Source organism: Meles meles, chromosome 16, assembly GCF_922984935.1.
Source record: "Meles meles chromosome 16, mMelMel3.1 paternal haplotype, whole genome shotgun sequence".
Lineage (NCBI taxonomy): Eukaryota > Metazoa > Chordata > Mammalia > Carnivora > Mustelidae > Meles > Meles meles.
In genome coordinates this window covers 25013851-25031691 of record NC_060081.1, presented here as the reverse complement: position 1 = coordinate 25031691, position 17841 = coordinate 25013851, and the positions used below count along the sequence as shown (strand labels likewise).

At 40.2% G+C, this 17841-nt stretch overlaps 1 protein-coding gene across 7 annotated transcripts in view; it reads left to right on the top strand.

Moving 5' to 3' along the window:
- Positions 1-17841, top strand: part of PPM1B (protein phosphatase, Mg2+/Mn2+ dependent 1B) — a 93381-nt gene that overhangs the window by 31764 nt on the left and 43776 nt on the right. The window contains exon 1 of one of the 7 annotated variants that reach the window (XM_045981806.1): positions 12053-12105. The exons of the other annotated variants lie outside the window; for them this stretch is intronic. The gene's annotated coding sequence lies outside the window, so the exon portion shown is untranslated. Of the gene's footprint in view, positions 1-12052; positions 12106-17841 lie in introns of those variants that run through there. 7 annotated transcript variants of the gene reach the window in all.

Here is a 17841-nt window from a genome sequence, read left to right as displayed (position 1 = left end):
AAATAGTAATACAATATTTATGTATAGTTTGTATTATTTTTTAAAGATAACTTCTCAGAAATGGAATCACTGTGTCAGATTTTTCAGTTATTACATAATCTTGATATTTTTAGGATACATTTCTAAGCCACTCTATCATGATTGGCAAAGTCACAGGTGGAGAGATTTTCCAGAGCCATTTTGTAATTCTTGCTTTATCCAACACTTTGGTTGGTATGAGGCGTTCTACCTAACCGAGCCTTACCTATTATTTTAATTTTGAAATAGTTTTACATTTACTGAAAAGTTACAAAGATTGTACAGAGAGTTCCTTCATACCCCTTAATCGGTTTCCTTAAATGCTGATTTCTTCCCTAACTGTAGTGTATTTGTCTAAATTAGGAAACAAAACATTGGTGCTGTTCTATTAACTATATTCCAGACTTTATTTGGATTTCACCAGTTTTTCTAGTAATTCCCTTTTTTTGAGTCAGGATCCAATCTGAGTACCACATTACATTTAGTACCCTTGCCTTTTGAGTCCCCAAACATTTATGTTACTTTTTTTTTTTTTTTTAAAGATTTTATTTATTTATTTGACAGAGAGATCACAAGTAGGCAGAGAGGCAAGCAGAGAGAGAGAGGGAAGCAGGCTCCCCGCTGAGCAGAGAGCCCGATGTGGGGCTTGATCCCAGGACCCTGAGATCATGACCCGAGCCAAAGGCAGTGGCTTAACCCACTGAGCCACCCAGGAGCCCCCATATGTTACTATTTTTGATTTTTAAAAAAGAAGACAAATTTTACAGGCCATTAACCACTTAATCTTTGAGTTTAGGAATGCAAGGTCTAATCCAGTCTGCTTTGGTGTGAATTCTGCCTTGCCATTCAAGTTGTATTATCTGATTTTACTAGGTATCTCAGTTTTCTCTATTGTAAAATAGGAGTATTAATAGTAGTGCTTTTACTAAATTGATTGATTGATTGATTGATTTTTTTAAAAGATTTGATTTATTTATTTGACAGACAGAGATCCCAAATAGAGGCAGGCAGAGAGAGAAAGGGAATCAGGCTCCCCGCTGAGCAGAGAGCCCAATGCTGGACTCGATCCCAGGACCCCAGGATCATGACCTGAGCTCGATCCCAGGACCCCAGGATCATGACCTGAGCTGAAGGCAGAGGCCCCAACCTACTGAGCCACCCAGGTGCCCCTACATTGTTTGATTTAAACAGTGCATATCCATCTCTTCATATAAAGCCTGGCGTTTAGATCTCACAAAAAATAGTAAGCTTATTATTATTGCTATTTTTATTACCTTTGGTCAAAAGAACAACATGTAGTCTTCAGAAATCCTTGGGAAAAATTGTGTCCATGGGGGGGGGTCACCTGGGTGACTCATTCGGTTAAGCATCTGCCTTTGGCTAGGTCATGATCCCAGAGTTCTGGGATTGAGCCCCAGGTCAGGCTCCTGGCTCAGTGGGAAGTTTGCTTCTCCTCCTCCCTCTCCCTCTTCCTTCCCCTCGTCCCCAGTTCGTTCTCTCTCTCTCAAATAAATAAATAAAATCGTTTAAAAATTGTGTCCATGGGCCTGAGGGATGCCACCTTATCCTTTTGTTAGGAAGCAGATGGGATTGACAGATTGTGCTGTTCTTAAGCAAGGCTTCCCAGTGTCCATGTGCCCCCTCTATGAAATAGCCTGCCAGCTGTAGGAAGGAGAGGGGGAATTTTGCAGTATCTGAATATGTGGGTTGAAATTTTATAATTTGCTGTGTCTAAAGATTTTTGGTTGAAGGTCTCTTTGAGAAGTGTTTGCTTTTTGAATATTTATTTTCTAAAGGGTAGAGTGTTGGTGAAGCATTTAAAACAGTGTCTGCAACAGAATGAGCACCATGGAAGTATTTGCTTATTCCTTAGAGCCTCAAATAAAATCATTTTATGATTCCTTGTTATAATGAGTCTCTAGAGCAGAAATTAATTGAAAATAGTAAGAGGCGAGAGGACCATTAACCCTCTCAAATTAGTCACCTGATTGTCCCTGGAGGGGCTTGGTTTCTGACCAAACTGCTTTGTAGTCTGCCCCCTCGTGCTATTGAGACAGCTAAAGGTTCTTACCTCTGGCCTAGGGCTGATAGAAGTATGAGTAGTTTCTGGCATTTGTAATTATGAGGGAATAGAAGTTGTTTTGGCAGGTTTTGCTTTACATGTCCTGCAATTTAAATTTCATTATAATCACCAGTATCCGAGTGTGGTTGTTGAGGAAGAAGTGGTTTTAATTTTGATAGAACCTAGAGTGTCAACATTAAACTAGTTTTAAAAATTAGGTTATAGGGGCGCCTGGGTGGCTCAGTGGGTTAAAGCCTCTGCTTTCGGCTCGGGTCATGATCCCAGGGTCCTGGGATCGAGCCCCGCATCGGGCTCTCTGCTCCGCGGGGAGCCTGCTTCCTCCTCTCTCTCTGCCTGCCTCTCTGCCTAGTTGTGATTTCTCTCTGTCAAATAAAATATTTTAAAAAAAAATTAGGTTATAGAAAATTTTGGACATACGTGAAGGTAGAAATAATAGTATATATTGAGCTCCCATGTCTACTTCAGTAGTATTGACATTAAGAGAGTATTTTTACTTTCATTTATTTTTAAAGATTTTTATTTGGGGCACCTGGGTGGCTCGGTGGGTTAAGCCTCTGCCTTTGACTCAGGTCATGATCTCAGGGTCCTGGGATGGAGTCCCGCATCCAGCTCTTTGCTCCGTGGGAAGCCTGACCCCCCACCCCGGCCTGCTTCTGTGCTTACTTGTGATCTCTGTCAAATAAATGAAGAAAATCTTAAAAAAAAAAAAAAAAAGATTTTATTTATTTATTTGACAGAGAGCACACAGCAGGGGGAGCAATAGGGAGAAGGAGAAGTGGGCTCTCAGCAAGGAGCCCGATGCCTGGCCTGATCACAGGACATGGGGATTGTGACCTGAGCTAAAGGCAGACACTTAAATGACTGAGCCACCCAGGAGCCCCTAATATTTAAAAATACTTTATATTGTGGTGAACCCTCATAATATTATCCAGTCTAATAGTAACCCCACCCCCTTTTTAAAAATATTTATTTATTTCTCACAGTCAGTGCTAAGAACAGAGCCTGGAAACAGGGCTCAATCTCACAACCCTGAGTTCACAACCTGAGCCGAGATCATGACTTGAGCTGAAATTGTGAGTTGGAGGCTTAACCGACTGAGCCTCCCACCTGCCCTTAATAGCAGCCACTTTAATTTTTGTATATTTTATGTGTATAGATTTTTGCCTTATTAAACTAGAGTACAAATATTTTTAGGGGCGCCTGGGTGGCTCAGATGTTAAGTGTCTGCCTTTGGCATAGGTCATGATCCTGGGGGTCGTGGGCTCAGTGGGACTCCTGCTTCTCCCTCTTCCACTCCCCTGCTTGCGTTCCCTCTCACTTTCTCTCTGTCAAATAAATAAATGAAATCTTTAAAAAAAAAAAAAAGAATACAAATATTTGTTTTTCTTTGTGTTTACCTTTTTTTTTTTTTTTTTTAAAGACTTTCTCCATTTATTTCAGACAGACAGAGCACGAGATGGGGAGAGGGACAGAGAGAGAAGCAGGCTCCCAGCTGAGCAGGGAGCCTGATGCAGGGCTTGATCCCAGAACCCTGGGATCATGACCCATGCTGCAGGCAGACACTTAACGACTGAGCCACCCAGGTGCCCCCCACCCCTAATAACATAATCTTTTAAAAAAGGTCTCAATGTTAAGACATCTGTCTTCCATCCACTGATTCTAGATCTGCCCTCTGAAACAAATGCATAAGCCTTTTCTTCTTTTGTAAGGGTTCAGTATTCACCACCAGCCCTGTTAGGACTTAATACCTCCTCTCTAGTCCAAGCAGTACCAGCTTCTTCAGATGTTCTTCGTATGTTCTTCACGTGTTTTTTGAGCTATTTTCATTCTTCTGCTTGGGATATATTTATGTTTGTCAGGGTCCCTCTTAAAATGTGGTTCTTAGTGAATGCAGTACTTTATATGTTTGACAAGTTAAAGTACTGAACCTTATATGAATCTAGACCGCTGTGTTTATATTTTCTAGCTTTAATGAGCTTGAGTTGTGAACTGCAGCTCAGCCATTTCCAGTTGCAGCACACCTCCCCCAATGTGAGCATCAACCAGGGAGTTCATTTGGTACTCACTTGCCCATTCATTCATTCATTCATTCCACAAATATTTTATAGGGTGCTTACTATGTGCCATGATTAGTTTTAGTCATTTTGACAGTGAGTAAGATGATACAGTGTCTCCACTCATGGAACTTACATGCTTATTGGGGTAAAAAAAGAATTTAATGAAAAAAATTTCAGCAAGCTATGAGTAAAGTAAAACAGTAAAATGAGCCATAATATTGTTTGGAGAATACTTTCAGATTGTGTAGTCAGGGAGGTCTCTTTGAGTTGAACCTTAGGCTGAGATCTAGATGTCAAGAAGGAGTTAGCCATGAACTGGGGGTGTGGAGTTAATGGTGATTCCAAGAAGAGAAAACAGTACAAACAAAAGTCCAGAGATGGAGAACAAGCGTGACGTAGTGAGGGGATAGAAAAGGCCGCTGTGTTGGGACGCCTGGGTGGCTCAGTGGGTTAAAGCCTCTGCCTTTGGCTCAGGTCATGATCTCAGGGTCCTGGTTTTTTTTTTTTTTTTAAGATTATTTATTTATTTATTTGACAGAGAGAGATCACAAGTAGGCAGAGAGGCAGGCAGAGAGAGTGAGAGGGAAGCAGGCTCCCCGCCGAGCAGAGAGCCCGAACCGAATGCAGGGCCCAATCCCAGGACCCTGAGATCATGACCTGAGCCGAAGGCAGCGGCTTAAACCACTGAGCCACCCAGGCGCCCCAGGGTCCTGGTTTTGAGCCCCGCATCGGGTTCTCTGCTCAGCAGGGAGCCTGCTTCCCCCCACACCCTCTCTCTCTGCCTACTTGTGATCTCTGTCTGTCAAATAAATAAATGAAATCTTTAAAAGAAAAAAAAAGGGCCACTGTGGCTAGCCAGCAGTAGGTGATGATGAAAGAGTTACAGGAAGTGAGGCCAAAGAGCTGGACAGGGGTCAGACTGTAGAGTGCTGCGCTAAGTTTGGGTTTTCTTCTAAATTCAGTAGGAGTCAGGAGTGGCATGATCTCATTATATTGGCGAGAGATCAGCCTAGAGAGTGAATTGCAGGGAGGCAGAAGTGGAACTGCTAGTGAAGAGGTTATTGTAGTAGCGTGTGGGCAAGGGATGACCATGACAGCAGCTAGGCTGCAGCAGCTCCAGATGGAGAGAGAGGGATGGATTTGGGCTCTCTCTGGAGATAGAAGTGGTGGGATTTGTTAGTGATTCAGAGTAGTGTGAGAGAGAGAGCAGAAGCAAGGCTCTGACATACAGATATTTTTGTTCATGCGAAGAAACAGATTTGTTTCAACTAGAACAAACCTAGTGTACTTTTTAAAATATTAACTGCATTGTATGTTGGTGGTGGTTAAGAGCATGGACTCTGAAGCAAGACAGCCTGGGTTACAGTCTGGACAACCTGGGTTCCTTACCTCGGACAAGTCACTCAGCCGTTCTGTGACTCGGTGCCCTCTATAAACTGGGGACTGTAATGAGGGTGTTGTGGAGATTAAATGAACTGAGTGATACAGATGAAGTTAATATAGGCTCAGTGCCTGGTCATATTAAAGGGCCTATATAAAGGTTAGCTTTCATTTTAACGGTTTTGCAAGGGTAATTTTGAGTCTACATAATGTTTGCTGTATGTTGATTTTATACACTAATCCCTATAAAAGATAGAATTCTACTCTTTAATTGTATCTGTATAGTTATGTTTTCCCTCAAGAGCATCTGTAAATTTTTTGTTTTCTGCCATTGTGAAAATGTGGAAAAATTGTTTTGTGTAGCTGTATGTTTGCGAGCTAAAATCTGCATTACTTTTGCATTTGTTTCAAATGCTCTCAAAATATGCTTATACTGCAGTCTTAGATCAAAGAAATGTCTTGAAAGAGTTATCAGAAATAGTGGATTTCTTCTAACGTGCCTTATAGTATAGCTTTTATATTCTTGGTGTCTGATGAAGGATATGTTAATGTTATATCTATAAAAGTATAAAATGCACCATGAGAATTTTTTTTCGTCTGGTCTCTTACAGAAGTGCGATTCATTTAGGTAGAATTTGATACTTGTATTTACAACATAGCAGCACCAGATATTTACTCTTGTTCTAAATTCCTTCAAGAAAAGGATTTTTCCCTTAGTTACATGGTATAGGCATTTCTTTATGAATTTATGATAGACTTTATTATAGCTTGATGTTACCTTCTAGATACTGTTAAACCTCAGTTTTCATCATGCATTCAGTGTAGAATTTGTTTTTTTTTTCTTTTTAAGGTTTTATTGATATATTTTTGAGAGAGACAGGAGGACAGGGGTAAGGGGCAGAGGAAGAAGCAGACTCCCCACTGAGCAGAGAGCCCAGTGTGGGACTGAATCTCAGGACCCTGTGATTATGACCCAAGCCAAAGGCAAACGCTTAACTGACTGAGCCACTCAGGCGCCCCTAGAATTTATGCTTTTTATTTATTCTTTGTAATAGTAGGACTCACCAGTGAGTTTACTTCTTCAAGGAAATGATATATTAAAATGAGCAGGATATATCTTCTGGGTCCTAATTGCTCACTCTGTTACCATAGGTGATTGTCTCTTTGATTTATTTGCAGAGAAAAAAACCTTTGGGTGTCAATATATCAATATTTATAAAGGTTTAGACTTTTATGAATTAGAGCTTTTTTTTTTTTTTTTTTTTAAAGATTTTATTATTTATTTGCCAGACAGAGATCACAAGTAGGCAGAGAGGCAGGCAGAGAGACGAGGAAGCAGTCTCCATGCTGAGCAGAGAGCCCGATGCGGGGCTCGAGCCTCTGACCCAGGGATCATGACTGAGCAGAAGGCAGAAGCTTTAACCCACTGAGCCACCCAGGTGTGCCCCCCCCCTTTTTAAAAGACTTTATTTATTTGAGAGAGAATGAGAGAGAGCACAAGGGAGGGGGAGTCAGAAGGAAAATCAGAAACAGACTCCCCACCAAGCAGGGAGCCCGATGGGGGACTTGATCCCAGGACTCTCAGGATCACGACCCCAAAAGCTGAAGGCAGTCACCCAACCAACTGAGCCACCCAGGCACCCTATGAATTAGATTTTGATTGCTAGAAGAGGATTCACTATAAAGGAATTTTCCTCGTTGAACTAATGTTCATTTAATGGCATTAAATTCATGTAATTTAATTTTATTACATTTAAATGTTTTAAAATGGAAAGGGTACAGCGTGGTGTATAACAGGGAGTATCTCTTTCAGTCCTGTCTTTGAACTGCTTGATTTTCTCTTCCGCGTGGTTTCCAGTTCTGTGTACACTTCCAGAAAAGGAATGAGTACACAACCTCACCAACACTTGTCTTTTCTTTTTTTTTATAAGATACTAGTGTATCATAGTGTATTTATTTGTTTTTAAGAATTCTCTACACCCGAGGTACCTGGGTGGCTCAGTGGGTTAAGCCACTGCCTTCAGCTCGGGTCATGATCTCAGGGTCCTGGGATTGAGCCCTATATCAGGCTCTCTGCTCGGCAGGGGGTCTGCCTCCCTCTCTGTCTGCCTCTCTGCCACTTGTGGTCTCTGTCTGTCAAATAAATAAATAAAATCTTAAAAAAAAAAGAATTCTCTACACCCAATGTGGGGCTCAAACTCATGACTCTGAGATGAAGAGTTGCATGCTCTTTCACCTGAGCCAGCCAGTCTTTTTGATACTAGCCACTTTAGCTGGTGTGTGGTGTTATTGTGACTTTGATTTGCATTTCCCTGGTGATGAGTGGTATTGAGCGTCTTTTCATGTGTCTGTTGACCATCTGTATGTCTTTGGAAAAATGACTCTTGAGGTCTTCTATCCATTTTTTAATTGGATTCGTTTGTTTTTTTTGTTTTTTTTTTTTTTTTTTGTATTGAGTTGTAGAACTCTATATATGGGGTATTAATCCCCAGTGAGACATTTTTATATATTAGGGAAATTAGCTCATGATATGAAATGCAATTTCTTATTTCATAGCGTGCGCTCTTATTTTACTTTATGCTTCGTTAATTTTTTTTTTTAAATTAAAGTAAACATTTACTTAGTTTAAAGAACCAGACAGTTCTATGAGCACCTCTTTTTGGAGAAAATTCCCCAGAACCAACCTTTCAAACTCTTACAGCTGATTCCTTTGGAATTTATCTTTAAATCTCTAATGTACTTTTTGACTTTGAGAGAAGTTGCAGGGAGTAGGGCCAGAGGGAGAGGGAGAAAGAGAATCCTAAGCATCCCCATTCCCAGCACAGAGCCTCATGTGGGGCTCCATCTCACAGTCCATGAGATCATGACCTGAGCCAAAACCAAGAGTCAGACAGTTAAGTGAGCCATGCAGGTAACCCTGTTCCACCCCCAACCCCTGCCAGGTGTAAGAATTCTCTATCTCATTAGTAAATAATGAAATGTAGCTCTTTCATTCCACTACCCCAACCATACACATATGCATACCCCCCCCTACTTCCTCATTTTTTCAAAATAGGATTACCCCGAGTTGAGACCAGTTGGCATTCTGGTTCTTCAGTTTTTGAATTAAACCTTTTTCTGTCTGATAGTTTATAGGTTCTTACACATATCTCCTGTGTTCTGTAACTTTTGATGGACCTTTGTAATTGTTTCCATCTATTGTGCTTGTCGGAGGATGAGCTCTTTCAAATTTTGAAATTCATGCCCACCCTTCAGTTTGGAAGTTTCCTTTATATTATTCTTTTTTTTTTTTTTTTTTTTTTTTAAGATTCTACTTATTTATTTGACAGACAGAGATCACAAATAAGCAGAGATGCAGGCAGAGAGAGAGGGGGAAGCAGGCTCCCCATCAAGCAGAGAGCCCGATGCGGGGCTCGATCCGAGGACCCTGAGATCATGACCCGAGCCAAAGGCAGAGGCTTAACCCACTGAGCCACCCAGGGCATACCTCATTATATTAAGCTTCACAGATAATGTGATTTTTACAAATCGAGGTTTTGTGGCAACTCTGCATGAAGCTGGACTCTCCACAACATTTTTTTGACAGCATTTGTTCACTTTGTGTCTCTGTCATATTTGGTAATTCTTGGACTTTTTCAAACTTTACCATTATTATTCTTATGGTGATCTGTGATCAGTGATTGTGGCTCATTGAGATCTCAGATAATGGTTAGCATTTTTTAGCAATAAAGTATTTTTCATTTACTTATTTATTTGCCTAAGCACTGGGTTGGGGGGGTCGTAGAGGGAGAGAAAGACAGTAGACTCCCCGCTGAGCAGGGAGCCCAACCCACCCACATGGGGCTGGATTCCAGGACCTGAGTTGAAAGCAGAGGGTTAACCAACTGAGCCACCCAGGCACCCTAGCAATAAAGTATTTTTATTATTTTATTTATAAAAAGATTTTTATTAATTTATTTGACAGAGATAGAGCTAGCCAGAGAACACAAGCTGGGGGAGTGGCTGAGGGAGAGGGAGAAGCAGGCTCTCCGCTGAGCAGGGAACCCAATGAGGGACTCCATCCCAGCACCTGGAAATCATGACCTGAGCCACCTCGGCACCCCTAGAATATTTTAAAATTATGATATACACATTGCTTCTTTAGACATATTGCTATCGCATACTAAATAGACTATAGTGTAGTATAAACATAATTCTTTTTGTCTAGATATAGATTTTTAAAAAATTAACATATAATGTATTATTTGCCCGGGGGGTACAGGTCTGTGAATCGTCAGGCTTAAACATTTCACAGCACTCACCATAGCACATAACCCTCCCCAGTGTCTATAACCCAACCACTCTATCCCTAGCCACCCCCCCTCCCCCCGTAACCCTCAGTTTGTTTCTTGAGATTAAGAGTCTCTTATATGCCCTGGGAAATGGAAAAATTCATTTAACTCACTTTGTTGCGATGCTTTATTGCCATGGTCTGGACCCAAACCTGCAGTATCTCCAGGGTATGCTTGCATTTCTCCTTTTCAATTATCTGTATTCTCATACTCCCCATTTTTTGGCTCTCGAACTTCCTGGGCTGATCCTCTCCTCTTGTACCATCTGTCTTGTAGCTGTAATTTCTGGGCATTTCCCTCAACTTTCATTTTTCCCGGCTTTCTCTTCCATGATTATGTTTTCACTTTACAGGGGATCTTTAAGGCCTCTGAGTGTTTTATTTTTCCTTTTAATAACATCCTGTTACTTCATGGATTCAGAATCTCTCTTACCTTTCTGAAAGGAGTTTGCTTGCATGCTTCCTTCCTCCTCCTTTTGTGATTAACTTTTCTTTGCCCAGCCTAGTCCCTTTCTGTCTTTTCTCTTCCAGTCTGCTTGTTTTGGCCCCTCTGTCTTTTTTTAGGGAAATTCTGTGTTGGGTCATGGACTGCTTAAATTTTAAAGTGGATGTTGAATAGCTGATTGCAAGCTCTGTGCCTGTCTCTGGGGTTTGTTGGCTATGGGATTTACTGTGGGGTGATTTGACCTATTTTTTTTTGAGTAACCTCCAGTGTCCATACATAAAATCTTTCTTGTAGAATTAGTGAGATTCTAAAGAGTATAAATAAGCCTCTTCTCATCTTTTATTTAGAGGGTATACATCTGATTGCCAGCATTTGGGAATTGACTGTTGGAAAAAGGCTAGTATATCAAACAATAAGTGTGTAAACTTTTACTTAATCTTATGTTTTAAGGCTTGTTTCCAGCCCTAATCTCTCCCTGGTATTCTCCAGTTCTAAAGGTCCTGTTTTACCTTCTTCAGAAATAAACTTACATTTCTTTCTGGGGTGAGGGAGTGGTATTCCTTCATTTCAGCTACGCTGACCAAGAAAGGGGGGTTATGGCAAGTCCACCTGCCTCTTCCGGTGGACTTAAGTCCGTCCGCTTGTTTGTCCCGAGTTCACCTCCAGTCTGCAGTTTCGAGTGCGTTGCTTGTAGCCTCACAGTTAACATCGTTTTAACCACATCACAGTCTTGGTTCTGCCACTTCCCGGGCTTCACTGTTGTCTCCACTCTTGCTCACTTGATCTTCATGGATTTAAAAGTCCTGTATCATAGTCTTGAGGATTTCAGAGAGGTGTTCTCAGGCAGGGTATTACTCCCTCCTTGGTCGGCAGTCACCCATCAAGGCAGACAGTGCCCAGCAACATGGAGAAGCATTGACTTTCTTTACACAGAGTATAAAACTAAATCAAAAAGATAACCAGGCCAAATTAGTGATTCCTTTAAAAAAAAAAAAGGTAGGGTGCCTGTGTGGCACAGTTGGTTAAGTGTCTGCCTTCAGCTCAGGTCATGATCCCTGGGTCCTACCTCGGGCCCCCTGCTCAGTGGAGAGCCTACTTCTCCCTCTGCCTCTTTCTTCTGTCTCTCATGAATAAAAAATAAAATCATTAAAAAAAAAAAAGTAAATTCCATGGATGAATAATGAAAACATAATAACAAGAAAGCTTAGTTCTTAATGGTAAATTTAAGTGAGAAGAGTGTCTTTGGTTTGAAATAAAGGTTGAAATTGAAACTTGGTACCATATGACATTAGGCAAATACATTTGGAATGATATAAATGTTACATTTAATATAAGGCTTGTGTGTGACTCTACTTCCAGGAGTTCAGAAAGGTGGTAAATACTTTTTGTTGGAGTAGTTTGTAAGATTTCATAGGAGAGAACATGCTTGACTTAACTGAGGTTTTGTTTTCTTCAAGTTGGAGAAGAGAGTATGGTTGTGATTATTTTGGGAGCCTTGGGCAATAAGCCTAGATAAGTTCTCTGATTTTCATTGAGAAAGTGAGAACGCTGGTTAAAATCCTCAATTCATTTACTTAATTTTACTTTACTTACCTTTTTCTTTTTTCTTTTCTTTTTTTTTTTTTTTTAAGATTTTATGTCTTTATTTGACAGAGAGAGATCACAAGTGGGCAGAGAGAGAGGGGGAAGCAGTCTCCCCAGTGATCAGAGAGTCTGATGCGGGGCTCGATACCAGGACCCTGAGATCATGACCTGAGCCGAAGGCAGAGGCTTAACCCACTGAGCCACCCAGGTGCCCCTTACTTACCTTTTTCTGATACTGCAAATGAAATACAAACTTGACCAGTGGTACTGAACTATCCATTGTGAGTTGTATTTTGGTCTTACAATGTCCTATAATTTTATATTTGTTGGAAGCAGTAGGTAGTTTACTTACTGGTCAGTCTCTAACCACATAGAACTACAGAACAGGAAGAAATGTTCCTCTTGTTTTCTGCAGCTCCCCCCCAGCCCCCACCAGGAAAACAGATAACTTGGTAGAGCCAGGAATCAGACCTAATGTTTAGGCATTCTTTTCATTGTTTCCTTCAGTTCATTGTCTTAAGATGGTAAGTTTATTACATGTGTTTGTGTTTTGGGTGCAAGTTAATATGCTTTTATTTATTATGAGAAAATATCAATTCTTCTAGCCCACTACAGATTTCTTGGCTCTTTGGGGGCCATTTTGTTCAGTCTTTTGAGATTTAGATACATGTATACTCAGACATGCTCTTTTGCTTAAGCCAGAGGTTTTCTTCTGATCAGGAGACTGTTATTACTCCTGCTTCTTGTTATTGCTGACTTAAGGGAGACTGAGAGCATTGAGTGTGACTTCAAAGCCCTCTCTAGAACATGGGCATGAGACTTTCCCCCCATAGTTTGACATAAGATAATTGAGATAAGGTAGGAACTTTTAAACTATATTAAAGACAGGGGACATCCAAAAAGAAATAAGCATATAGTACAATAACCAAATATATAATTTAGTTATACTTGTCTTGTGGAATGCACAGTTTCATTCATATAGTGTAAACCCTGGATTGCCTTAATGGGGTGGACACCATTTTAGCATCCATTACCCCAGATCACACACCTGCATGCTGTCCTCCCTGGAAGTTTTGCTCTGACAGAACGTGGCTCTTCTGGTGATGCTGGAAAGATGAGTTCAGTTTTTGTTTTCTTTTGTTGTTTTTTTCCTTGCCTGTGGCCTTTCTCTTTTCAGTGTAATACAGTGCATGTCTATATCCTTCGTGGAATCTACTTCAGTTCTTGGAAGGATATGTCCTTATGGTAAAGCCTGTATAACGAATTACCACTTACTGGGAATGGAAGTGTTGCTTTGTTAAACCACTTCTTTCTTTTTTTTTTTTTTAAGATTTTATTTATTTATTTGACAGAGAGAGAGATCATAAACAGACAGAGAGGCAGGCAGAGAGAGGGGGAAGCAGGCTCCCCGCCGAGCAGAGAGCCCGATGCGGGACTTGATCCCAGAACCCCGGGATCATGACCTGAGCCGAAGGCAGAGGCTTTAACCCACTGAGCCACCCAGGCACCTTAAACCACTTCTTTCAAACTAATTTTTAAAAATAGTCCTCTAACATTTACTCCAGTACTTGTTTTGGCAGGAAAATAAATAAATACACTATTTTGGGAGGTAGGAGGTATACACAGAGGGACCGTTAATTATGCAAAGTAGCATGGCTAAATGGATGGGAAAGAAGTAACTGTTAATGGAGTTCAATAGAGTACCATGGAGAAAGGATTTCTGGAAAAGGCAAGACTCAAATCTGACATTTCTGGAAGGATGTAACTTTGCATAGGCGAGGACAGTTAAGGCAGGGAGGGGGGAAGGCATGATTTTAAAACAATGTAGTGTCCAAATTATGATAGAATAGTCCTGCTTTCGAATTGAGGCTTTATTAGAATCCGTTATTACAAATGTTGGTGCAGTACTTGTTTTTTCCTTCAGCTTTACAAGTTACTTGCTGTTAGAAAAAATGAAGCTCTGTTCTTGGATGACCTGTTATTAAGTGATTCCTCCTGTGCTGTCAGTTTGTCACATTTGTAAATGTGACACATTTGTCAAATTTGTGACACATTTGTGTCACATTTGTAAATGTGAAGTGTACTTGGGCTTGATGGTAAACTGAGGGCAGCTTTGAAGTATGTGTGTCCCTCTTGGAGTAAGATTGATGGGAACAAATCAGCCCCGGTCTGTCAGCTAAGGCAAAAGACGTAGAATTTCAAAATCAAAGGAATTTTTAAAGAACAGTGCTTCAGATAATTTTTCTTGTTTGCTAGAGAGTTTGTCATCAAAATAATTGTTAACTAAGTGTGCTGCGTTTAATGCTTTTAGAAATAGTAGTAAATTTAGTCCATTGAATCTTGGGTGTTTTATTTTCAGAGACTAGCCTTTTTTCTTCTCCAGCAACTATGAATCCGGCTCTTTAAATGAAGTTCTAGTCCCCAGACATGTTCAGGGGGAAGGGGAGAAGAAAGCCTCTGTCTTACGGATTCATTGGATGGAGTAGAGATGATTATGAATGAATTGGAGGGTTTAGGAAAAAAGGGAACCTGAAATTCAGCTTTGCAACTCTTTCATTATCTGGTGATGAGTTGTGTGAGTACCCTCTTCACTATATGTATTTGCGTGTATTTGACCTTATTTTGAACATCGTTGAACATTTCAGTGTATTTGAATAGCCTTTCAAGTCTCTTCCCTGAAATTTGACTTGTTATATGTAAAAGTTGCCCACCTCTCACCCTTACTCCCTTTCAGAGTTGGTTTGTAAGCAAACTCAAAGGTATCAGACTTTTTTATGTGGAGGCTTATTCTACAGAAGAATATAAACTATAGATAACTCGTCTAAATTTGAGGACCTCTAGAACTTTCCTCCAGATTTGTTCTTCTCAGTGAAAAGTGCACTTGTCAGATGGGTTTATTACCTTCTGAGGCAAGAAAAGGATGGCACATTTATTGAGTTCTTAAATCCGTGATTCTGAGATAAGTAGATAATGGACATTTCAGTGAAAATAATATTATTCTTAGGATTTCAGTGCTTCTGCTCTTCCCCTTGAAATGCCCATGTATGTGCTCACACACAAACACACACCAGCTATATCAAATTTATTGTGCTCTTACTTTTCTTTTGGTTTTTGTATATGCTGGCTAATTCCGTCTCCCTTTCCATCATGTAAGTCTCAGCTTAGTCTTCTTCCTTTAGAAAAAAAAGTTTTTGTTTTTGTTTTTTAACATTTTATTTTTTAGAAATCTCTACACCCAGCACGGGGCTCGAACTTACATCCCTGAGATCAAGAGTCACATGCTCCACTGACCGAGCCAGCCAGGTGCCTCTGGAAATTTTTTTTTTTAAACTTCTTTTTTTTAAAAGGATTTTATTTATTTATTTGACAGAGATGGGGGGAGATCACAAGTAGGCAGAGCAGCAGGCAGAGAGAGGGGGAAGCTGACTCCCCAGTGAGCAGAGAGCCCGATGCAGGTCTCGATCCCTATCATAACCTGAGCCGAAGGCAAAGGCTTAACCCACTGAGCCACCCAGGTGCCCCAACCTCTGGAAAATTTTTAAGTGCATGAGGCTGTCTTTTACAGCTCCTGTTGGCATACCTGTATTTATCCCATTGTACCCTGTATCACAGTGTGCCTTCGTAATCTGTGTACTGGTTTTTATCTTCCACCAGATGAGTTGTTTTAAGAAGGGGACAACTTATTCCTAGTACCTGATACAGTGCCTGGCATGCAGTAGGTACTCAGAAAATGCTTGAATGAGGGGCACCTGGTTGACTCATTTGTTAGAACATTGGAACTCTTGGTCTTGGGGTTGTGTTTAAGCCCCGCATTGGGGTAGTTTACTTAAAAAACAAAAAGTAAAGGGGAAGGAGGAAAGAACATATTTGAATGAGTAACTATTGTATTATTTGTAATTTTATATCAATTGAACGTAGCTGAAGTATTCTTTTGGCAGATACATTGAAAGTTTGAATAATTTATTGCTGTATTTTATGCACTAATTGTAAATGAGAAATTGTAGGGTCATCCCAGCATTGAATGCTATATAATATGTAAACACATGTGAAACCTTTTAAAGGTTTCACATGTGTTTACATATTATATTTTAAGTGATTTTAAAAATGTGATTACTTGGGGACCTGGCTGGTCCAGTCAGTGGAGCACATGACACTTGATCTCCGTGTTGTGAATTTGAGCCTCACATTGGGCTTGGAGTTTACCTAAAAAATATCATAGTAAAAATAAAAATAAAATGTGATTACTTAAAGTGATTTAAGCAAGTTACTTAGGGTAAATAAAAAGACAACAAGGAGTCCCCAGTCTTCCAGGTATGAGAACCCTTTTTAAAGTATCACTTGTCAGATTCTTACTTCAGAGTACAATTATTATATATTGATTGAGAAAGGAATATTATGCTGCTATGGCTTCATTAATGTATTTTCCTCAAAGAAGGCAACGGAAAAAGACAGATATGTTCAGTCTTTAGATAATGCTACTGTGCATACATTCTCAGTCTTGCAAAAAGATTGTGGCCCCCAGAGTTGTATACATCACTGATCTCTAAATGTGGGTTTGCAGAACAAACCATTAGTATTAAGTTTTTAAAAATTAGAACTTCTATTTATTGTCTTTCATAAGGCAGAAAGGCAAATTGCACTTAATACAGTGATTGGCACTGGGTTCCCACATAACTGTTAGTAGGTCAGATGTGCTGGTGAGAGATCCTAAGTAGGGAAGGGTAGAATTTTCACTTCCTCACTTGCATTTGTCGTCAGTGGTATCATAGTGAGGTTTATATGTGATTATGTTGATTTTCATATGATCAGGTTTTAATGAAGCTGCTTCAGAAAATGAGCGAGAGAGTAAAAGATTCCTATCAAAAAATTAGATTGATTTTAGTTATAATAAAAGTACACACAAGGGGCGCCTGGGTGGCTCAGTGGATTAAGCCGAGGCCTTCGGCTCAGGTCATGATCTCAGGGTCCTGGGATCGAGCCCTGCATTGGGCTCTCTGCTCCGAAGGGAGCCTGCTTCCTCCTCTCTCTCTGCCTGCCTCTCTGCCTACTTGTGATCTCTCTCTCTGTCAAATAAATAAATTAAAAAAAAAATTAAAAAAGAAAAGGACACACAGGCATACACATAAAAAATGTTAGAACTCATAATTCTAGTATAAGCTCTCATTCTGGGGTAAAAACTATGATATAATCAGGTCTGAAATATCAAATGCAAAAAAATCTGAGATTGTTGAAGACTGTTTGATACATGAATCTGTATTGGAACTGTGCCTTCTTTGAATGTACAGTGTTGCTTGACATGTAACTAAACGATAGCAAGAAATCGTAACAAGTTAGCAAGGCATTTAAAAATTACGCATTCTGGGGCGCCTGGGTGGCTCAGTGGTTTAAGCCGCTGCCTTCGGCTCAGGTCATGATCTCAGGGTCCTGGGATCGAGTCCCGCATCGGGCTCTCTGCTCGGCAGGGAGCCTGCTTCCCTCTCACTCTCTCTGCCTGCCTCTCTGCCTACTTGTATCTCTCTCTGCCAAATAAATAAATAAAATCTTTTAAAAAAAAAAAAAAAAGAGATGTTTGATAAAGCCATCAGTAGAGTACAAAACTGCACTAAATTATAAATGTTTACAAGGCCCTTTGAGGTTTCTTGCTGAACAGTAGAAGATAATCATATCACTGGAGGAACACTTGCTTTTTCTGTCATGGTCAAAATGACAGAAATAATATGGAATGTATGGCAGAAAAATAAAATGCATTTCTTTGTCATCACATGCCTTTGAAACATGCATAGTATACAGTGCTGGTGTGAAAAGGTCAGTATCAGAATAATTGCACATTGTGGACAATTTGCTTTATGATTGATTTTATTTTAATAAACTATAGATGTTGTAACATACTTTCTCCTTAGTGTTTACTAACTTGTGTTTCAGTAATAATGACTGTTTTTGGGGG